General features: G+C 40.3%; 1 pseudogene; it reads right to left on the bottom strand.

Annotated features, from left to right (window-relative positions):
- Positions 1 to 1,559: 1,559 nt before the first annotated feature.
- LOC141420785 (melanoma inhibitory activity protein 2-like) lies at positions 1,560 to 3,645 on the bottom strand (annotated as a pseudogene).
- Between the last annotated feature and the right edge of the window lie 21,281 nt (positions 3,646 to 24,926).

The raw sequence follows: 24,926 nt of genomic DNA, 5'->3' as shown, positions 1-24,926 counted from the left end.
TAAACATATAGCTCATGTCTGCACCGCGAAGATGGCTGAAGATGAGCTGTGTGCTTACTCTACCTCTTCCCAAGCATCTCCTGACCTGCGTAATGAACCTCTTTGTCTACCAAAAAAGAAAAAAAAGGCCAAACCAGATGTTAAACCAATTAAAATTTATTTAATTAAGTATAAAGTTACCTTTACATTGCCTTACAATGACAGCAAATACATTTCTTGCCATTAACACACAGAGTTTGGAGTTTAAAATAGTCCCACCGAAGATTCCATACTTAACACCCCAATTGTTGTTTATGTAATAGTGTTTTAAATAATCAAATTAAAGTAGTTATACTGTCTAGAATAAAATAAAATTAAAATGGACTATCTAAATAAAACAAATTCATATTTAAAGCATCTGTTAATATAATATCCTGAGAATTACAATTCTATTAAGCTTGAATTTGATGTAAATTATAATGACTAAATAACAGTAGTAATTTATAATGAAGATGAGACAGCAGTCAAAAGTACTCTGAAATGAGATCTTACTTTCACATTGGTCTATAATTGTAGTAAATACATTATGTGGCATGGAGACACAAACTTTGGAGTTTAAAGTAGCCCTCCTGCAAGATTATATCCATAAAACTCCAATTATTTATATAATAGTGCATTAAATAATAAAGTTAAAACAGTTACACTATCTAGAATAAAATGAAAATATAGTAGAACAGATATAAAATAATAAGATTCATACTTAAATCATATATTTATAAAATACTCTTCTGAAACTTATACTTTGATTAATCTCGAGTTTGATGTAAAATGTAATGACTAAATCACAGTATTCCAAATGAAAATGAAACAGAAGTCAAAGGTATTGTGAAAAGATATCTTACTTTCACATTGGTCTATAATTACAGTAAATAAATTTCTTGGCATGAAGACAAAAACTCTGGAGTTTAAAGTATCCCCACTGCAAGATTATATCCATAAAACTCTGATTATTATGTATGTAACAGTACATTACATACATTATGTATGTAATACATACTGTCCTGAGTCTTATACTGCAATTAAGCTTGAATTTGATGTAAAGTATAATGACTAAATAACAGTGGTAATTTACAATGAAGATGAGAGAGCAGTCGAAAGTACTTTGATAAGAGATCTTACTTTAACTTTGGTCTACAATTGCAATACATTTTTTGGCATAAGGACAACAGCATTTGGAGTTGAAAATAGCCCCATGGTAGGCTTACAGACATAAAACCCCAATTCTTATTTATGTCTATGGGATTAGATAAATTAAAATAGCTGTATTAAATACAAAAAAAGAACATAAAATATACTATCTAAATAAAAGAGATTGGAAATAAAATAATAAGATTCACATTTAACTCACCTGTTTATAATATACTATTCTGAGAATTCAATTTCTATTAATACTGAATTGAAAGTAAATAATAATAACTAATGAGCATACAAATTAACAGTAGCAATTTAAACTGAAAATAAGAGAAGTGAGAAGTACTTTGAAGAGAGATCAAAATGTTGCTGGGTTTCTTGTGGTTCTAGATGTTCAGTAGCAGGTTGGTTTGAAGGTAGGATTGACCTTGAAGAAAACTCAGTTCTACTTTGAGAATGTGTATGCAGCAGAGGACATCCAGTTCTTGAGGGAAGTTAATTGGGGACAGCCCTGGGTGAAGAGACATTTCTCACTGGAATGGAGGATGTGGTGGGTCAGGGAAACCCCTTGATATAAAATGATCTGAGGAAGCTGCAGACATCTTGTCTGGAGGAGGTGGTGGAAAAGGTGGGTCTCTTCTCAGAAAATGGCTCCTGGGATCCATTGGGAACACTGCCCATGGTGGTCCAAAATGGTGAGGAGCTCCAAACATACTTCCTGGGAGAGGTGGTGGAAAAGGCAGCCCTCTTCTCAGGAAGTGGCTCCTGGGATCCCCTGGGAACACTGGACTTCGGACAGGAGGAACACAACCAGGACCCAGTGCTTTGCTTTCCCCAGGCAGAGATGAGTCAGGCACATTTCAATGATCACAACCATCGGTGGTATCATTTCTACTAGATTCTTTTTGTGAAGACACTTCTTAAAGGCATATCAAAACTGCTGAGTTCTGCTGGTCCAGAGATTTTACCAGAAGGAGAACAAAGTCTGTCTTGCCTCTGTGGAGGAAGAGCTGGATCAGTGTTTGGTTGGCCTGATAGAGGGATCATCATCTTTCGTCCTGTTGGGATGGACGGGAAGGTGACCCAGTCTCAGGAGGTGCTCTACAAGAGCCACGTACACTGTCACAGCATGGCTCTACTCTTCCATTGGTAATGGGATGGTCTAGAGGATTCTCTGGGCTTCTTGAGCTTTTTCCTCCTACCTGAGGAAGCCAAGGTGGGGGTCTGAGTGGTCCTTCCAACAAAAGTGGAGTGAGAAGAGCTTTCCTTTCAGGTGAAGGGTTACCCAATGGTGGGCCACCAGGTGGAAAAGGCTCTCTGGCATATGCTGCATGTGAAATATCAAATGCATAAGAATCCTCTAGCATTTCAAATTCTAATTTCATTTTGGTGAATTTTTATCTCTCACTGGCATTTACCATTGTAAGATAGTTGAGTTGTTTTTCAGAATTCTGGGCTACCAGCCAATTTAAATAAGCTTTTTTCTCATAATAAAGAGTCTGCTTTTGATAATAACGATTGATTATCTCTAAGTTTTCTTCGAGTTCTCTGGCTATCTTTTTACAGGTCTCCAGCTCTTCTGCTGCGTGGCTGGTCTTTTCTCGTGCTTGGGAAAGTTTCTTCTCTGTCTCTAGCCAGTAATGATCCGCTGCCATGAATTTCATGCAGTATATCATTCTCTTTTCTTCATGCAGTTCAGTGGTGGTCTTAAGATTCTGCTGAAGCTTCTGAGTCTCAATTTCAAACCGTGTCTTCTCTGCCTGTAGAGTGGCTTGTCTAGTCTGGAGATTTTTAATATGCTCTGTGAAGTCTTCCTTTATCTACTTCACCCAACTGAGTGTAAACTGCTGTCTTCTGTTTTGTCAGTTCACTCACTCGCTCCTTCCACACTTGTGCTTCTTGTGAAAGCTGCTTGCAGCTTTCCTGAAGCTGGGCCTTTTCCTTCCGAGCATCTCTTACTGAGTCCTTCAGATGCGCTCCAGTGTTTTGAAGTATTCTTAAGGTTGTTTTGGCATTCAGTACGTTGGATTCCAGAGATTTCGATTTATCTTCTAGGGCTGGTATCAGTTTTGACATTTCCTTCATCAGTTCAACTTGTTTAGAACATTTAGATTTCTCTGCTTTCAGCTGTTTTTCTAGGAGGACTTCATCAAGTTTAGACTTGGATCTTTTCAGCTGTTCACAGGCTGCCTCCAAAGTCTGTGCTTCCATGGAGCATGGCTCAAAGCTGGCCTCTCTCAAAGATGACACGAAGGCATCAAGCTGTTTTTCCACAAGGCTAACTTTTTCAAGTAGCTGACATTTTTCTTCAATGAGTCCAGAAAGTTCTGTGGCCAGGTTTGTTTCTCTTCTCACATAAAGTCGGCTTCTAAGTGACTGAAAACTTCTCCACAAAAGCAAAATAATGGAAAAAAGTTCAGTAATGGCTCCATATAGCAGCAGTTCCCACGGAAAATCACTGGCCATTGGTCTCATTTCTTCACGATCTGTTGTGACAACCCTGAAAAAGCCCTTTGAGACCAGTCTCAAGTACGGCTGGGTGACAGCCTTGGTCCCATCCATGGCTCCGAGGCTGCTCTGGCTGTTGCCAAGACCAGGCTGAGCCTCAAAAGGCAACAAACACTCAAAGTTCTGCCTGGAACCCCAAGGCTCACCTCACAGCTGGAGCAGACCAATGTGGAGCTGGCTGTGGGTGGGTACGGAGGGTGTTTCACATCCAGTTCACTCCCCCCACAGCAGAGGAGTTTTGCCTCTTCCTTAAACTTTACATGGTATTGGCCAGATCTTGGCCAGGAGGTCCCACTGTCTTTTATTCAATGGACAAAGGTTTCCCAGATGTCCTAAAGCTCATCTAGGCACCCTCATTATAGAACCTAAGAAAAATTCTGCTTGTGATGAGACTTGCAACTTTGGCATAATTTACGAAGTTTGTAATCATGACACAACTCAGGACTAACATCGCACTTTTCTTGGAATAATCTTTCAGAGTTCTCAATGGACATGACACATTGTTCTGTTTGACTGGTATTTTTCTAATGGGAGCAGTGTCTCCTAAGACGGCAGTTTAATCAGGAGGTGGAGGATACCTCCATGTTTCTTGTGGGAGAATGGAATATTCCATAAAATAACATTTTTCCTGATTCCCTTTCTTCTCCTTTTGGCCAAATCTTTACCTCTTCTTTCTTTAAGCTTGATCCTCACAGATTAAGAGCAGTTAGAGTGGTATCAACACTTCCCAAAGGGCATTTATTAAAGAAAACCTTTAATTTTTTTCTTCCAGGTTAAGGTAATCATTGACCAAAGTGACAGATTTGATATTCTAATGACTTCAAATAAAATTAATGCCACAGACCACCAGCATGCCATTCTTGTTCCCAGTGAGAATGGGGCCACTGTTCTCTTCCCTGTCAAGCCCACACATCTGGGGGAAATTCCTTTCACAGTCATTGCTGTCTCACCCACTGCTTCTGATGCTATCACCCAGAAGATTTTAGTAAAGGTAAATATTTGGAGTCTTACATAAAATGGAAATGGATAATTGACAACAAATAGATGATGCTTCTTATCTCCACTATCTCTGTTGACAAACCTAATAGATCCTTTCCTCCATCCTCCTGGTAATGCAGAGTTGTTTTCTAATGTGCATGTGATGACATACAGGTGTATGTATATATATATATTAGAAATAATTGCCACTTTTAAAATTTAATTGGAAGTATGAGTATAGAGAGTATCAAGTCTTTTTTAGTCATTTACATCTATATACTGTGTTTCATATTTAAGGAGATAGGTATGTTTAACTTGATCTAAACATTACACAGTCTATAGAAACATGACATGATACCACATTAATATGTATTTTTTTTGTTGTTTTCATATACCAGTTAAGAATAAAAAATTGCAGTTGTGGGGATCAAACCTGTAAAAATGAATTCTTTTTTAAAAGAGAAAATACTAGGAAATTGACTTGCAAAGTGTTGGGTGCCATGGGAGGAGAGCTTTAGATCATTTTGAAGTGCTTCCTATTTTGGTTATACCTATGGCTATAAATAATTATAGTCACTTGTGTGTGGTGATGCACTAAGAGTGAGTATTTCATGCATTTTGTTTCATTTTCCGTTTTGGTTTTTTGAGACAGGGTCTTGCTGTGTAATCCACGCTGGCTTTACACTCACAATTTTCATGTTTCACCCTTCCATGTGGTAGGATTATAGGATGTACTGCCATGCCCAGTTTTTAGCCTTGTTTTACCCACTCTTCTTAGAAGTGAGCACTGTTCTTAAAGAGGTAACATTGGATTGGGTGCAAGTGACTCAAACCTGTATCCTAGCTAATGAGAAGGCAGAGATCAGGAGGATTGCAATTCAAAGCCAGCCCAGGCAAATAGTTCAAGAGAACCTACTTGAAAACAATCCTTCACAAGAAAGGGCTGCTGGAGTGCCTCAAGGTGTGTGTCCTGACTTCCAACACAAGGACTGAAAAAAAAAAAAAAAACCAAAAAACAAAGCCACCCAAAAACAAGAACAACAACAAAAAGCATTGACAATGTGATACATTTAAACATTTCATTATTGAAAACTCTTATTTGTTAAATTTGTATTGCTTTATCAATGGGGGTGAACCTTGTTCTGCTGATTAGCATTTACAGTTCTTCCTTTGAAAATTGACTGTTTTTGATTTAGGTGACTGAGATCTTACAGAATTAATACTAAACTTCATCCAATTTAGCCATTCACCTCTCTCAAGTGGTTAGGTCATGTTTAATGCTGATCTGTATGTGTTGATCTTATTAACCAGTGACATTTACATCCTCTCTGGATAAAACTCAAGTCCATACTTACTTCATGGGTACTCTGGTTTTGTGGGCAGAGTAAAAATAAGTTTAAATAAGTAATATAATTTCTACTGATTGAATCATGAGCAAGCATTTGTATATTCATTACTCAGATTTGTGTCGTTTTCAAGTTTGATAAGCATGAGGACCAATTCTAACATAAGTTACTTAAACAAAATGTGTGAAAGCAGAACAGGTTGTTATGAATCTACTCACACTGTGTTTTTTCTTCTTTGTAGGTGGCCTGTGAATTGTAGGCATCTTCATGAATTTGTTTGCTGTCTTTCAGGTATGTTTGGTTTGCTAGACAATTTGAAAAGCTATTGGTGTCTTTTCCTGGTTCAAACACTTTCATAATGAACGATCATTATGAAATGTGAACTTTCTGTATATGTGTTGCTCAGGTGCACTCTTACATTTGTGTTGTCTGAAATGGAGAGACAATTCTCCCCTCAGTTTGAAAAGCAAATGAAAAATTCATCATTAAAGAGGTTAAGGAATTGCCATTAACAGAATCATCTCTTTTCTTTGTATGATTTTCGTTGACTTTGAAATGACTGTTTAAGTGAATGCTTCCACATGTTTGTGAAAAAAAGAGAGACACAACTTTTTGACAGATCAAAAACAAACAAAAAAACCAAAAAAAAAAAAAGAAAAAGAAAAAAGAGAGAACATAAAAAAAATCCCTCAAAAATGAGCACAAGTGAGTCTAGAGTGTGGGAAGTTTCCATGAGTAGAAAGCATTTAAACTTTGATTTTGATTTTATTTTAACATTTTTATAGTCTTGAAACTTTGATTTCTGAAGAAAATGAAAATTGGTTTTCTGGGAGTGTGGTCTTTGGGTATTGATGGTTGCAAACCTTGTAAAGGATTCTATTGATGGTGTTTGTAAGTAAAGCCTGGCAAGAAGTTTGTAAATTGTCTTCTCTTTCTCCTCCTCCTCTTCTTCCCCTTTTCTTTTCTTGGTGCCCAGGATTGAACCCAGGACCCTGGGCATGGCAGGGGAGCACTCTCCCATTGAGCCACATCCCCAGCAGTGTGAATACTTTCTGGTTGAACATGAAGAGTTGGATGTGTGGAATTTAATGTACTTGGAAGAACATCTAGGCCATTACATGGAATTTTCACCTGGGCTCCACTAGATCATTGAAATGGTTGCTCTCTATTGGTTTTCTGTCATTCTTTTCCTTTCTTTTCTTATTGAGGTGCTGTGGCAGGAACTGAGCACCTTGTACCTGCTGGGCGAGCACTGTATCACTTGAACCATGGCCAGTCCTGTTCTCTGAAATTCTTTGAGGTGGTTATATTTTGGACATTTTGGAAGATTGTGTGGCTCCAGTGTGTATTGCAAACTATGCTGTTATTTTGAAATTAATTAAAAGCAGCCAGTGTTTTGTAACTGCATGCAACATGAAAGTGTTTCCTAGTCATACCCCTTTTAATCAGATTTTGTGTAAAGTTTGGTGTTCTCTGAGTAATAGAGCTTCTGCATATATCTAACATCACCTTTATTGCTTATCAGAATTCTCTATTTGCTGTCTTCATAGACTATGAATAGAGCTCATCATATTCATCTTTGTACCATTGGACATTATATTTCAGCCTAAATTTCTTTACATTTTATTTTGACGTAATTTTAGAGTTACAGAAATGTTGAAAAAATGGAGATCAATGATCCAAAGTGTGTGTGGTCACATGACTTTTTAAATTATAAAATCTAATAAAGTAGATGTTTGTAACATCTAGGGGTGTCGTAACCAATAGTAATCAGCAGGAAAGTGCTAAGAAGAGGAGAGTCAAAAAATTGCAGATTACTTTAATAATGTGATATAGCTTTAAAATTCATGCCTAAAAAATATGTGGCTATTGTGTCTAGCACTGCAATAAACATGGGTGTGCAGGTGCCTCTGGAGTAACGTGAGTCCCATTCTTTGGGTATATCCCAGGAGTGGGATTGCTGGATCATATGGCAGACCTATGTTTAGTTTTTAAAGAAGCCTCCATATTGTTTTCCAGAGTGGTTGTACAAGCTTGCATTCCCACCAGCAGTGTGTGAGGGTCCCTTTGTCCCCACATCGTCACCAACATTTGTTATTGGTGGTACATTTGATCATAGCTATTCTAACAGGAGTGAGGAGGAATCTTAGTGTGGTGTTGATTTGCATTTAAGTAAGCCTTTTTAAGGGAAGGGTTTTAACTTCCTTGAGGGCTCATGGCTTTCGTGGGCAGAAAAGTAGCTGGACTACGTTTGTTGCATGGAGTGGAAACAGCCCCCATCATCTCCTGGACTATGTGACAGTGCTGCTAAGTGAACCCCACTCCTCAGAACATTCCCATAACCACAGGGAGATGGTGTGTGTGTGGTGGAAGGAATTCAGTTGAGTTCACAAACTCTGTGCCACCTGAGAATTGAGCAGATAATTGGTAAAATGTACACGGAATTTTATAGTCAGCCATTTAGCAATAGTTGAAATGAGACGAGTCAAATTTAAAAAATATCCCAGCAGTGATAGGAATACAGACAGAACACTTGTTTTTTTTTTTTTTTTTTGCAAATTGAGAGAACAAAATTGGAGTGAAGTTTGAAAATACATATTTATTCTCTACCCAACACTTATGTGGTCATTCAAAAGATATAACCATCATAGAAAAAATTTCCTGGAGTAAGGGTCAGTACCCAGTATTCTGACCTTATGAAGTATTCCTTGAGAATTTGGGATCTACTTTTTTTATGTGCAGTGGTTATGAAATTGTATGTATAAATGACATAGAGAATTAAAATTCATCCAAAAACTCTTTCAGGCTTTGTTGACTTATTTTGATATGTGTGATTATTGGTTTTATACTTTATGTTATCTTGACTTCATATTCAAGATTTACCAAGAATTTGAAGTTGCTGTACCTAATCCTATCAGTCCCTAGGTGGCTACTGCCTTTGTGATCTCTGAAGACTTAGGTCTTAGACTATCAACTGCTCCAGTGGAGGTAGGTAGCATGTTGAAGGGTTTTTCACTAATATTAGAGTGTCATTAAGCTTAGAAAGTTTTAGCTACTCAATAGATTTTTTACAAAACTGATTGCTTATGAGGCTTCTCATTTCTTAGAGATTCTTTCATTTTACCTTTCACGTATATTAAATTTTAGAGTGCAAGCATATTAAATTGGTAAATATGCTAGGTCCATAATTACATTGGGGTAGAAAAGTTTATTATTGACCTGATGTAAGACCCAATGGCTTGAAGGGGGGGAAAGTATTTCCATTGTCCTTCAAGGACAAGGGAACTTCTTAAGATGTCCCTCTAGCAGACCTTGCTTCCTATGTTGTTGATCAACTGGCAACACATGTTATTTCCTGATTTTTATTCTATTGCGGTACTTGGATTTAAACTCGGGACCCTGTGCTAACTAGGTAGGCACTCTACCACTTGAATAACATGCCTGGCCTTTGTTTTCCAGCTACTTGACATGTGTTACATGTGAAGGCCCCGAATTAAAAGAGATGTTTTGTGTTGCACATTTGCCATCTAAGAATAAAGTTTATATAAAGTATAACATACTTGCCAAAAATTAATATGATGCTATAAGTAAAATGCTAGGTGAAATAAAAAGGAACAAATGTACAATGACATAACCTGTATTTTAAATTGAAGTGGCAAACATTGTTGCTCTAGGTGTCATGAATTTAAAAGTTTATGTCATGCATAGACTCATCCTCTGTATAATAGCTATAAGTGCGATTTGATATACATGCAGTATTTCAGTATCTCAGACATCTTGAGTGATGCTACCTGCAGGAATGTGTATTTCTGCACTGGTGGACAACTTTAGATGAAGTTGCAAACAAAATAGTGCAATCTTTTCTTGATTCACAAAATAGTTGTGTTTGTGAGAAATTCAACATGTACTGAGAAATGCTTTGGTTTTGTATATAAGGTGGAATTTCTTGGCACCAGTGGCTCATGCTTGTAATGCGAGGTACTCAAGAAATGGAGATCAGGAGGATTGTGGTTGAAAGCCATCCCAGGTGAATGGTTTACCAGGCCCTATCTCGAAATATCCTTCCCAAAAATAGGGCTGGTGGAATGGCTACACTTGAAGGCTCAGAACAGTTTAAACAGGTACTTTACATTAATCTAAAGAAACTTTCAAGAATGATGAGGAATTTGAGATGATTCTTCACTGTTTGGGACAATCCTGAATATAGAAGATCTTCACCCACTAAGTGTCAATAGCAACTTGCAGTCATTGTGGCAATGCAACATGTCTTAACTGCAAATGCTCACATAAACCTGTAGAGAGCATTTTTGCCACCAGTGTCACCTTTGGCCTAAGCACATGTATGTGTGGACATGTAGAAAGAGTGAGCTGAACATCCCTGGGCCGGCCATATTGAGATCTCCCACACTAGTGTAAAATGAAACTAGTTGATTGAGCAGGGATTTTTAAAGCAGATTATGGGGGCAATACACTGTGACAGAGGAGTAACTTTCTTTGTGTCAGACAGGTTGGGATCCAGTTCTGGCTCCCTTATTGAAAGGTAATATGAGCTTGTACTGTTACAGAGCTCTTTGAACTTCAGTTCTCTTTTCTATAAAAGAGTGTAACACCCTTATCAAGGTGCAATGCCTAAATGGGTACATTCATGAAGAACCTGGTTCCTGGTAGGTTCTTAAAGCAGTGTGTTGGTTATTATGTCAAATAGCAAATCAATTTGCAGGTTTCATTTGGGGTTAGGTTGTTCTTTGCTTTCTGTGAATAGGGAAGTGGACATAACTAGGTGGAATTACAAACTTCACAGGCTTCATGAGGACTGATTTTAATTGTATATAATATAAAGCATTTGTACCTGAGTAAAAATGTGCTTATGGTGTTCTTTACAGCTACAAGCCTTTCAACCATGTTTTATTTTCTTGAATCTGCCCTACTCTGTTATCAGAGGTGAAGAATTTGCCTTTGCAGTAACCATAATTTAATTATGTGAAAGTTGCTACTGTGGTAACATGGTCAAGGTTTCTTGATTCCTTGCACTTCAGGGAAAACAGGAAGGGATGGGGTGCTGTGCTTGGCATTTGATACATCGTTTCTAAGCATTTGATACATTGCTGGGAGACTGAAAGCAGAGGCACTTTTGTCAATGACTTCTTCTGCTTGTTAAGGTCTAGTGATCTCCTTAGCAAGTCTCCCCATTCTCATCTCAGTTTTCCAGCACCAGTCCTCTCCCTTCCTAAATTCTTAGAGGCCCCACTTTCTCTGTGCTGCCTCGTTGCATTTCCTCCTGATGTGCCACATCTAGAATGTGCTACCCCTTCTCCCAGCCATTCTGTGCCTCCTGCAGTTGTCATGAATTTATTCCTTGAAGACTTGCAGTTCCGATGCCTTCCTGAGGAGCCTCATCCATCCTATAGTTCACAGTCCCCGTGGTTGTACTGTGTAGGATACAATTTAGTATTCATTTTTGCAAGTCGTGTGCCTTGCATCTCCTTAGCTAGTCAGTTCCCTGGGAGGCAGGGATTAGGCCATTGTTTCTGTTGTCTTCTTAGTGTTGTTAACCAAATGATTGTTTCCCTGCAGTTAACCAATTAACCAAATGGTTATTTTGATAATTAAGGATGTGCAATTAACTTTATTGCCTGCAATGTCATACTTTAAGTACTTGTAGAGGTACTTTTTCCAACTACTTATTTAGTTTTTGCTGCTGGAGATGTAAGTCTAAACCTTGCTCATTAAGAACATCTTCTACCCCCAAGCTGCAGCCCCTGGGTTTTTAGCTTTTTGCTTTTCAGTGCAGGGCCTTCTGTATGCTAGGAATGTGTTATGCCACTTGAGCCATTACCCAGTCCTTTGCTTTTATTTTTCTCTTTTGCAGGGTTTCACATTTGCAAAGCAGGTGCTCTATTACTTGACTCTCACTTGCAGTCCACTTTACTTTTTTTTTTCCTGTGGTACTGGGACTTGAATTCAGGGCCTTCACCCTGAGCCATTCCACCAGCCCTTTGTTGTGATGGGTTTTTCGAGATAGGCTCTCATGAACTGTTGCCCAGGACTGACTTCAAACCTTGATCCTCCTGATCTCTGCCTCCTGAATAGGTAGGATTGCAGACATGAGCCACCAGTGCCTGGCTATTTTGGTTATTTTAGAGGTGGGTTTCAGAACTGTTTGCTCAGGCTGGCCTGAGGCCTGCACTATGTTACAGCATTGAGTCCTTACAAATTAGTTGAGATAGACAGTATAACCATTTCACAGACGAAGAAACTGGGGATTTGAGAAATCAAAAAACTTGCTCAAAGTGGCAGCTTACAAGTGCCCGCCACCGAGAGTGTCTAGTCCTGTCTCCTGCAGTAAGGAAAGAAGAGTTAACATGGCAGAACACTTCCTTCCTGTTAGGAAAATTCAGCACATTGCATACAAAGGAGGCCCACAAGAGGTATCTTATGTCCAGAAACTTAATAAGCAGGCTGGCTGGCAGAGAAAAAAATGGCACAGCAGGTTCTCTTGGCAGGTCTGGCCTTAAGTAGCATTTGGAAGAAAGCAAGGGCTAGGGACAGGCAAAGGGAGGTGGCAGGAGATAAGGGACAGTGGGCTTTGTTCTGCAAGGGATGAGACCAGCTGCGGCTTAGGTGCAGAATGGTGGAAAGAGGCAGTTCTTATCATTCCCCCACTTTTTGTTTCTTAAAGAGAGAGAGAGAAGAAAAGGGTTGGGTTTTGGGGCACAGTTTGATCCTCTGGCTGCTTCTGGCTGGCAGAGGGCATTGTATGGGGCAGGATCTTCAGGCTCCTGTGTCCCGGTGGGGGCCCTCATAGCAGACCTCTGGATGATTTTGGAGAGGTTGATATTCCTGGAGGTACAACTGGTTAAATTTTGATTAGCAAGAGCAAGAACATAGGCATTAGGAAGGTCCAGTCTCCATGGTGAAACCCAGTCCAAGGAAGAATATGGTGGGCATCCCCAAGATACTGCTTTCCTGCCGGTATAATCCCCCAGCCAGGCACCCTTATATAGGGGATGTCTGCCTTGTGGCCAAACTAGGCTTGGGTCTGGGCACCAAAATGTTTGGAAAACATCTCACACCGCACACAAAGGAGGCTCATGAGAGGTATCTCATGTCCAAAGTTTAATAAACAGGCTGGCTGGCTGAGAAAAAAATGCTGCAGCAGCTTCTCTTGATGGGTCTGGCCTTAAGTAGCATTTGGGAGAAAGCAAGGCCTGGGACAGGCAAAGGGAGGTGGCAGGAGATAAGGGACAGTGGGCTTTGTTCTGTAAGGGATGAAACTGGTGCAGCACAGGCTGCAGAATAGTGGCAAGGAGCAGGTCTTATCACTTCCTAATTCCATGATTTAGAGTGATGGCTATTGCTAGGATTGGTGTTACAATGATAAAGTGCTCAGGCAAAAAGACCATGCAGACAGAAGATGCTCACACCAGGCAATCTGATCCACACTACTATTTTTACATGGTGCCTAAAGCTCCAAAGGAAAAACACTTAAACTGAAATTGAAAGGATTTCATATACATTTTATTAATTAATATTTGAGGTACTTGGACTTGAATGCAGGGCCTTGGTCTTGCACTCCTCTACCACTTGAGCCGCACCAGTAGTTTTGCCTTAGTTAGTTTTAAAATAGGGTCTCACTTTTATGCCTAAGCTGGTGCAGACTGTGATTCTCTGATTTAAGCTTCCTGCACAGCTGGCATCACAGGCATGGAACACCATGCCCAACTTTTTAATTGGTTGAGATGGGGTCTCACTATTTTTTAGCCTGGGCTGGCCATGATCCTTGATCCTCCTGATGTCTGTCTTCCCAATATCTAGGATTACAGGTGTGAGCCACTGAGCCAGTATTATTTTTGAGATAGTCTCACTACCTTTGCCCAGGCTGGCCTCAAGCTTGAGATCCTCCTGCCTCTGCCTCCAGAGTAGCTGGGGTTATAGAAACACACCACCACAACCAACTCTAAATTTAATGTAAATTAAAAATTTTTTAATTTAAATCTAAATTTTAAAATATAGCAACAGTGTTAGAATATGTCAAGGAAAGTAGCATATGTCAAGGAAAGTGGACATATAGGCAATATGGGTATCTATCATGGTTCTTTTTGTTTGTGTTTTTTAGACAGGTTTCCTCCTGGCTGGCCTGGAACTCCTGGCTTAGCTTCCTGAGTACTGGGATTACAGACGTGTACCACTTTTCAGTTTACAGAGGTCATTTACATTATCAGTCCTAGAAGAAAGAGCCAGATCTCTAAGTTTTGTTTGTGGAAGAACAGGAAGTAACCAGAATGTCTCCTACTTAGATCTGTTTAATTTTATTTACTTGAGGTTCCTACTGGTCAGCACTGGTAATGTCATCACCAGAACAATGCCTGCAACCCGGATAGCCGATCAGTTTGCCTAGGGTAACACCCAAAACCATAGGACTTGAGCGAAGAGTGGAGACAGCACTGTCATCACCTGAAGAGCTTTGTTCGGAGGTGTACTGAGACCAGGAAGTGCTGACAGAGGTACAGAGAAAGTAAGGAGGAAGATAGTCTAGCCTGGGGGCAGACTCTGTTTTATGTCAACAGAATGTTGTGGTTGGTGTTTATTCATAACAATGGAGTGACAGTTATTTAGTTCTTTGTGTTTTTGTTCTTTTGGTGCTGGGGATTGAACCCAGAGCCTCATGAACACCAGTGTTCTACCATCCGGCTGTACACACAGGCAAGGGGGAAGGGTAGAGTAAGTGTAGTTTCTTTACCCAATAATATTTTTATAAGCTCCAAGAAATGCTTTTTTTTTTTGATAGGACCAGGGTTTGAACTCAGGGCTTCATGCTTGCAAAGCTAGTGCTCCACTGCTCGAGCCATATCTCCAGTCCATTTTGCTCTTGTTATTTTGGAAAAGGGGTTTCATGAAATATTTGCTTAGGGTGTCCTTGAATCAAGATCCCCCCAATCTTAGCCTTCCTAAGTGGCTAGAGTTACAGGTGTGAGTCATCAGTGTCCAGCTCCCATCAGCCTTTTATCATTAGCATGAAGTAAAAACACTGAGAAGTTATCCCAAGAAATTAAACTACCCTATGTAGAAGTCTAAATAACCAGTATCTGCTTGTTATGAGTCAACTGAGGCACGACCACCCAAGGAAGACTTTAAAGGTTTTATTTTTTTTTCCTTTTTCTTTTATTATTCATATGTGCATACAAGGCTTGGTTCATTTCTCCCCCCTGCCCCCACCCCCTCCCTTACCCCCCACTCCGCCCCCTCCCTCTCCCCCCTACCCCCTCAATACCCAGCAGAAACTATTTTGCTCTTATTTCTAATTTTGTCGTAGAGAGAGTATAAGCAATAATAGGAAAGAACAAGGGTTTTTGCTGGTTGAGATAAGGATAGCTATACAGGGCATTGACTCACATTGATTTCCTGTGCGTGGGTGTTACCTTCTAGGTTAATTCTTTTTGCTCTAACCACACATGATAAAAGCAAGAGCACACAAGGAAGGGGTGAGGATAGGTAAGACACCTAAAAAACTAGCTAGCATGTGTTGCCCTTAATGCAGAGAAACTAAAGCAGATACCTTAAAAGCAACTGAGGCCAATAGGAAAAGGGAAACAGGTACTAGAGTAAAGGTTTTAGAACTCAGGGCCTCATGCTTGCCAGGCAGGTGCTCTGCTACTTGAGTCATATCACCAACCCTTTTTTGTGATGGGTTTTTTTGAGATAGGGTCTCATGAACTATTTCCCCAGGCTGGCTTTGAAGTATGATCCTCCTGATCTCTGCCTCCTGCGTAGCTAGGATTACAGGTGTGAACCACCACCACCATCTGCCTTAAAAAGAAGAGAAACTGGAGCAACTAATTACTTTGTATCTTCATCATGAAGTGTACTTTTTGAAAATTGTAAGGGAAGATTAGAACTATTTGTCTGGTTTGTTTCCTCTTTTTCTTGATGACTGACTTCCTGCCCACCTCATCTGTGAATTCCTGTTAGGAAGGCAGCTGATGGCACTTGTGGGAATGAGAGACCCACTGTCTGCTCTTGGCATGTGAGTGTAAGCCACACCAAGTCTGTCATGGCCTCTTTCTCCCGGAGGTGGAGACCCCTCTTTGTAATTCCCCTGCTATTTTCTAACATCCTCCAGATAAGGAGACAGTCAACTCCTCATCTCATGGGCTGGTCACACTGTTCTGATTCCCTGTGTTATCCAACAAAAATACAAGAGTTCATCAAAAATCAGTTCACTCCAGTTTTAAAAACGGTCTTAGAAATTATTTCCTTACTTCAATGAAGGTACTCTTAGATTTTTAAAAAATTTTTTTGTGGTGCTGGATGTCAAACCCTGGTCCTTGTGTATGCTGAGCAAGTGCTCTACCATTGAGCTACAGCCCCAGACTCTCCCCCTTCACCAAATTGCCCAGGCTGGCCTCGAACTTGTGATCCTCCAGCCTTAGCATTCCCAGTGCTGGAATTACAGGTGTGTACCCCCAGTCCTGTAATTCTTAATTCTTAAAAAAGATAAAAGAAAATCAGTGAAACACATGTTTATTTTGTATTATTGGAAGAGTTTTTTTTTTTTTTTTGTGGCACTGGGGCTTGAACCTTTGTCTTTGAAGCATGAGGAAAACAAAAAAGAAAAGAACAGGAAATGACCAGCCCAGTACATCCAGCAAAAGGAAAAACAAACAAACAAAATCCCTCTTACCCAGTACTCCAGGCTCAGTTGCAGGGCCATGGGGCTGAGATAATTTCCTTAATTACTCTGAGATTGTTAATTTTTCAGTGTGTGCTTGAAACAGCTAAAATTCTCTGCAAGGCACAGAGGGAGAAGGCAGACCAGCTCTGGGGAAGAAAGGATTGCTGAGCAGAGCAGCCCTGGCTGAGCCCCAGCTGCTGGAGCCCACTGAGAATGACAAACAGGACACCCCAGACACCCACACACTTGTCTCGCTATGCCCCTCATCCAGCTTGCTATTAGGGAAGGAATTGTAGCTCCAGGTGCATTTTCAGCCATGAAAATTATTTCAACTATCTCCATTCTTAAGTTTTCCTTTGCATTGTGAAGATCTCATTCAAACATTTTAAATAATCCTAAAAGCAAAAGCCTTGATTCTTCAGAAAAAAATGGGAAAATAGTTGCAAGCATTTTTACCAACAATTCCAGCATGATGGTTTGTTACACTGTTCTTGTCAGCACTGCTGGAGGCCCAGCTTTACAAAGCGAGTCAGGACGGACCTCAGCCACACTTGTTCTCAGCTTTTGAGCTCAGGGCCTTTGCTGTGAGGCAGGCGCTCAGCCACTTGAGTCATGTCCTGGCCCCTGTCCTCAACTTTTGACTTGGGATTGCTCTGACCTTAGAGACTAAGTGCTAGGCTTGTGGGTGACACTTCAGTGAGATGCAGAAAATAGGAAGTACCAATGAAGGTTTTTGAGTGATAGGAAAATGTGAACTTGAACAGTATATATATGTACACACAAAGAAAAAAGTAAATGGATTTGCAAACTTACCATTTGCTACATCTGTAAAAGAAAAAAACTTAGGCAGTAGTGATTTATTTGATTCATTCATTCATTTATTTTTGGCAGTATTGGGGTTTGAACTCAGGACTTCTCAAATAAGTCACACCTTCAGCCTGGTGACAAGAATTTATATTCTGACCTTTCTCTCTCTCTCTCTCTTTTTTTTTGTTCTGGGGCTTGAACTCAGGGCTTATACCTTCAGACACTCCACCAACCCTTTTTTGTGTTTTTTCTTTTTTGAGATTGGGTCTCACAAACTATTTGCCTGGCATGGCTTGGAACCTCGATCTTCCTGCTCTCTGCCGCCTGAGTAGCTAGGATTTAAAAGAATTCAAGCCGGGGTCTGGTGGGCCTATAATCCTAATTACTTGGGAGGCTGAGATCAGGAGGACCCGAGTTTGAGACCAGCATGGGCAAATAGTTTGCAAGACCCCCATCTCCAAAATAACCAGAACAAAATGGACCGGAGGTGTGGCTCAAGAGGTAGAGTGCCTGCTCTGCAACTGTGAAGCCCTGAGTTCAAACCTAAGTCTCACAAAAACAGATAAAACAACAACAAAATAATAACATAAAACAAAACCCCAGTGAACACTCCGGTGAATGAATGGTCTTGTTGCAATGAATTACCACTGAACTCAGTGAACCAGATTAATTCACCCAGTATGTACCAAGCAGTGTCATTGGTGATCCAAAAATACAGAAGACAGGCCCTTTAGAGCTCTGGTGAAGTGGCTCATGTGGTAGGTGTTCAAACCCCAGTGCAGCCAAAAAGAAAAGGTCCTTGACCTGCAGGAGGATTAGTGGGGAGATTGAGGGTCCTGGAGGAGAGGAGCTTCAACGGGAAGTGGTACGTGTGTCAGCATGGTGCCCACAGGTGCCTGGCATCCTGTCACCCTCACGAACCTCAGGGAAATGTTTTTTTAATTACCTGGAACAAGGGCTAAAAATCTGCGTGAGATAGGTGGTGCTGGAGGTGTTTAGTGCTCAGCCCGGTGACCCTTCCTTGACCCAGGGCCACTGAGGGGTGAAGGAGTGGCCGCTCACCTCCACTGACTACAGAGACCGATTTAGCCTCTACTTTTTGATGTCTATACCTTCTTTTCCAGACCTGTGCTGTCACAGCCTACAAGGCAACCATGTTGACAAATTCACTTGCTTTGTCGCCCTGCTTTCTTGACCTATTTAGAGAACCCTCACTGATACCCCAAGACTCAGGTCCAATGTCATGTCCTCTGGGGTAGGTTTTGGGCTCCATCAGTCAGCTTTCCCACACATACCTCTGTGTCAATACTTATTTCCTTGCTGAAATTATCTTTGTCCGTGCCTGTCTTCTCTAAGTGTCCTAAACGCCCTATGGTCTGACACCATAATCTGCTCGTCTTTGTAGTTCCAGTGACAAGTCTGGTGGTGCCTGACATTCAATCAGTGGGGGACAAATGACTGAGACTGAGCAAATGAATCCATGAATGCATTATGACACTGCAAAGCTATACTGAAAATAATTTGCCTGTGTGCCGCCAGAGAACTTCGGGAACATGGTTAAGTATGATGCACAGACACCCAAAGAGGAAGCACTTAGCCAAGCACACATTGAACTTAGACTGGGAGGCAGCTGGCCACACCTGCGAGCAAAACTGAACTTCCACGGCGGGCTCTTGGCTCATCCGTATCCCTACAGCTACGTGGCTGCAGAGAAATTTTACAACCATAAAGCACATTCTGTGTTGAAAGCCTGCTTACTCATCACGCCTTGCCCAAACCCTGCTGCTCAGTCCCGACTGCTCTCTTCCCACAAGTTTTCCAAGGAATACTGCCACCAGTGTGTCTATTGGGGTGAGCTGAGGGAAAACCAGCAACTCCCGGAAGCCAGGAAAAGTGGGTTGTGTAATCAGGAGATGCCCGCAAGATTAGCTGCACCTGGAACTTGCTGGACCCCACAGGATTTGACCTTCCGCTTTCCAAAGATGGTCCAACGGGACAGCAGCCTGATCTTCCACTTTATAAATGTGACTCTCCTGAAATGATCATATAGTCTATGTAGTGACATCCTTGATTTGTAAAGACATTATTATAGCTAAAAACATACTTGTTCAACTATTATATTTAACATGTACACAAAGTAATGGAAGATTTATAACCCAGAGCAAAATGCCAGGGAAACAGTCATTCTGATCTTGTTCTTGCAGGCTAGCAGGATTTGGTGCAGGGAGGCACAGGGGAGTGTAGCACGAGCTGCCTAGTTTTGGTGTCTGTTCTCTGAGACTGATAGTTTGCTAAACCAGCCACCATTTTCAGGCAATGGTTCTCCAAGTGAAGTACAGGCACCAAGTTTCAAAGAGCCAGAAACTTGTTCAAATGCACATAATTATTTGAGGGGGGGGCAGTATTGGGATTTGAACTCAGGCCTAGGCTGCTAGGCAGGCCCTCTTCCACCTGAGCCACTCCACCAGCCCTCAAATGCACATGATCAACCCCATCCAAACCTACAGATGCGGTAGCCCTGGGGCCTATTGGATCTGTATTTTGGCCTGGCCTCCAGATAAGGTGCATGTGTCCTGAGGTGAGACAGACAGTGTTACGCTCCAGGGTAAAGACCTGAGCCGGGACTTCCTCCTCTGGTGTGCGTGTCACTGGAACCAGGCAGCTCCGGGCCTGCTGTATCCATGGCCACTCCAAGAGCCACTCTCCTCCTCAGTTCAGTCCTAGGCTGTTTAAGTCCTAAATCCTTTGAAAATATGGAACAATTGCTGTTTGCTCCATGTATATAGAGCTTCAAAACATTTTTCAGGTTAGGGATGTAACCAGTGGTAGAGTGTTTGCCTAGCACGTTCAAGGCCCTGAGTTTGATTCCTAGCTCTGTAAAAAACAAACAAAAGCTTTAAAAAAATTTTTTTATTTTGTTGGCTGGCAGAGTGGCAGGAGTGGAAGAGCACCTGCCTAGCAAGCGTGAGGCCCTGAATTCAAACCCCAGTCCACCAAAAGAAGTCTCCTTTACTGTTCAAAAAGTACATTTTTTCCCCCTGTGGAAAAAAAGGTTATAAAACAGGTTTTTTGTTCCTTTTTCATCAGAAATTATCATTATTTTAAAAGTTAAACAAAAACTTTCTGAGATTTTTGATTTCCGCAGGCTCAGAGGACAGGGAGCTGCATTAGGTCAGATTGTTTCTGATGCCCTGTAGAGCCAGTCCCCAAGGAGAACAGGCACACTTACACTTCTATATAACTCCATTTTCTACCAATGCCATTTTATCATTTTAATAAATTATTCAATGGCCCCAGAATGAAGGATCACAGTCTTACCCCTACTTCCAAAAGACAAGTTACAATTTGTGTGTGTGTGTGTGTGTGTGTGTGTGTGTGTGTGTGTGGTACTGGTGTTTGAACTCAGGACCTCATGCTTGCTAGGCAGGTGCTCTACCACTTAGGCCACTCTGCCAGCCCAGCCATTTTTTTTATAATAGGGTTCTGTATTTAATCTAAGCTGGTTTTGAACTTTCAATTCTGAAATTGGGGATTATAATGGTGCATCACTAAACCTCTCTCTAATGTTCTTTGGGGTTTTTTTTGGTTTTTTTGTTTTTGTTTTTGGCAGTACTGCGATTTGAACTCTGATCTTCACACTTGCTAGGCCAGTGCTCTGTCACTTGAGTCATTTTTAAGAGAGGGTCTCTAAAACTATTTGCCCATGCTGGCTTTGACGACAATCCTCCTGATCTCTGCCTTCTGAGTAGCTAGGATTTACAAGCATAAGTCACTGTTGCCCAACTTCTAAAGATCTTAATTACACTTGTTCAAAGTTCACTGTATTTGTATGCATCTATGAAATTATCACAATGAAATCCCTCATACTATCAATGTATGCAAATAAAAAGTAAAATAAAATTTTGTTAAAGAAGATCTTAATTAGCGTTTCTTTTTTTTTAAATGGTGCTTGGGATGGAAGCCAGAGCCTCATAAATGCTAGGCAAGAGCTGTACCGCTGAGCGTCTTCCCCAGGCCTGGCCCTGTATTTAACTCTAGAACCAGCAGCACTTCATTCAGTATGGTAGAAGCTGCTTCTGAAGTGCTCACAGAAGAGTCTGCTTTTATAGACAAAGGCTGAAGAAAGAGCAAAAGAACAAAAAGTAGATTGGTCCTTCAAAGTCATTTTCATTGTAACTGAGGGATAGAACATTAGGAAATAAATGATTAGGTCACATTAGGACACTTCCTTGTGTGTGGATTAAAGCAGAGGGAACATCATTTTCGTGCCACTTGACATTGCCCAGTTGGGGCAAATTGGCTATTATCTCTTTAATCTGCTTTCGGGGAAGGTCAGATAAGCCGCTCAGTTTCAGCTTGGTGACCTGGAAGTGGCAAGTGGCTTCATTTTGAGTATCCAGTCTGGTTTCTGTAACATTTATTTACAGAGCACTAGTGTCAAGCACCCTGGGCAGTCAAACTGTGCAAGAACCAACAAGACAAGAGTGGTCTTGCCCTCATTCTCGTTTCACTCAACCTTTAATCTTTTGGAGTTTTTTGGTGGTACGGGTGTTCGAATTCAGGGCTTCATGCTAGCTAGGCTCTACCACGTAAGCCAGTCCACTAGTCACCCCCCCCACGCTTTTATTCATTTTTTTTGCCTGGGCTGGCTTCTGGCTGCTATCCTTCTGATTTCTGCCTCCTGAGTAGCTAGAATTACAGTTGTAAGCCACCAGCATCAGGCTAACCTTTAATCTTATTTCCTGCAAACACCTGGGAATTCTTTAAGGACAACTCTGTGTCCTTTCAATATGTATCCAACTTTTTAAAAAAATTACTTCTTTACTTCTTGGCACGACAAGGTGCCAAAATATCCAGAGATTTCATGTCTATATATGAATATTTTTTGTGTATACATGTATATTTTAATATATGTTAATATATTTCATACATTGATTTACATATTTTATATAAGACACAACAGGGCTGGTGAAGTAGCTCAAGTAGCAGAGCACCTGCCTAGCAAGGGAGAAGCCCTGAGTTTAAACCCCAGTATGCGCCCCCCCAAAAAAACTAAAACTCCAAAACCCTCCAAAGAAAAACCACACACAACATAATTTTATCTTAGAGATTATTCCATATAAGTGTGTACATGTAGAATTGAGCCATTAACTATGCTAGAGAGTGTTATATAATTTATTGATTTCAGTTGACATATAGGTAACTTATCTTTTACAATTATAAGCAATGTATGTGGGAAGACATTTATAGGATGAAATTTTAACAAAAAGTGGGTTTTTTTTGATAGCTGGGCATTCCCAGAAATGATATAGCTTTAAAAGTTCTTAATGTGAAATAATACACAACTAGGAAAGCGCCCAGGATATAAAAGCACAGGTCAGTGAGTTATCACAACTCACCCACTGTGTTAATGACCCCTGAGGTTAGAAAGAGGCTGTTGTCAACAAGCCCCTCTCCCCACTCACTTGCTCGCCTCCCTTTTTCAAAGTTATTCTTCCCATCTAGCTGAAATTTGGTACTTTGACTGACACCTCCCAATTCTCTCACCCCAGTCTCTCTCTGGTAATTACCATTTTACTCTCTATTTCTGAGTGCAACCTTTTTATTTTTATTTATTTTGCATTCTGTATATGAGTGAGATCATGCAGTGCTTCTCTTTCTGAGCACTGCATGATGTATATGTCTTCCACGTTCATTCATGTTGTTGCAAACTCCAGGATTTCCTCCCTTTTTAAAGGCTGACTCGTATTTAATTGCATATATATATATATATGGCACACTTTCTTTATTCATTTATTGGTAGGCAGTCCACATCTTGGTTGTTGTAAATAATGCTACAATGAGCATGCAGATGCAGACATCTCTTTGAAATATGGGTTTCATATCTTTTAGATATATAATCCAATAATAGGATTGCTGGGTTCTGTTCTTAATTTTTTGAGGAACCTCCATGCTGGTTTCATAATGGCTATGCCAAATTATATTCCCATCAACAATGTGCCAAGGTTCCCTTTTCTTCAGATGCTCCCGAATACTTATCTTTTGTCTTTTTGATAATAACCATTCTAACAGGTGTACCATGACACTTCATGGTTTAATTTCATTTCCATTTGATTCATGCACTTTTTGGCCATTTGTGTGTCATCTTTTCAGAAATGTCTAGTCAAATCCTTTGCCCACTTAAAAATGAAGTTGTTTTCTACTGAGTTGAGTTCCTGATAGGTTTTTGATATTAACTTCTTTTCATAAATATGGTTTACAAACATAGTTCTCCTATTCTGTACATTGATCCTTCATTCTGTTGTTTTTTCACTTGTCTATTTTTGCTTTTGTTGCCAATGCTTTTGGGTCATGTCTAAAATTGCCCAAAATTGATCAATGTCACAGAGCTTTTGTCTTATGATTTCTTCTAGTAGTTTCATAGTTTTTGGTCTTACCTTTAAGTCATTAATCCATTTCAAGTTATTATCTTAGCTCTACTTTAGTTGCACAAGCTGGCCTCAAACTTGAGATCCTTTTTTTTTTTTTTTTGAAATAAAACCTTGCTTTAATGTTGTAAGGTGCAATATAGGTATGCCAGGCTGCCAGTTATTATTGAGACAACAATGCCCCAGTTAGTGATCCAGAGGGCTGGGAAGCATGTGAACTCACATTTCAGAGCATGTGAACTGGCATTTACAGTTTCTCTTCCTGAAATCCACCTGGACAACATCTGACCACAGAGGCATTGCCACAGCACTTGCTTTGATGCCTAGGATACCACAGAGTGAGCTCAGTCTTATGATCTGTGGGTCCTCCAAAGGTTTGGTTGTTAACATCAAGCAAAATGTACTAAACAATATAAGCTATGGCTACCAAGTACTGGAACTTATTCATGAAACCAAATTATAAAACATTTCCATGTAGATCTATACAAAACATATAAAGTTAAAATTAAAAGCACCAACTATTTTTAAGTATTCCAGTTCTCCTACAGTGCATTGTTCCACATCTGTTACCACTACTGAATGTTTTTAAGGGGAGAGTTAACAAAAATCAAAATAGATAAAGATATTGAAATCATTGGATCCCTTTATTCCATGGCCTATATCAAAACATGAAAGTGGCCAGATATTTTCTACTACAGCTTAAATATCAAGATTTATCTGTAATTTATAATTAGTAATGAACTCTATACTGAGTCATTTTTGGGGCAGAGGCATAAAGACCAATACTAATGATGTGTTACAGGTTGCCAAAATAATTTTGAACACTCCAAATCTTCTTGAAATATAATGCAATGAGTTGATGTTATGACAACAAAATTCCAGGCATATCAGAAGAGCAGGTTAATTGATGCCTAATTTTAATGTCTTGGATAATGGAGGGAGGGTTACTTATTTGAAAATACAGTTAAGTACATTCTTCTCTGATTATTTATGTTCATATATGGAAGAACTTGTGAT

This window comes from Castor canadensis, chromosome 1 (genome assembly GCF_047511655.1).
Source record: "Castor canadensis chromosome 1, mCasCan1.hap1v2, whole genome shotgun sequence".
Classification (NCBI taxonomy): Eukaryota; Metazoa; Chordata; class Mammalia; order Rodentia; family Castoridae; genus Castor; species Castor canadensis.
The sequence above is the reverse complement of the archived record's forward strand: the minus strand, read 5'-3'. Positions and strand labels throughout refer to the sequence as shown.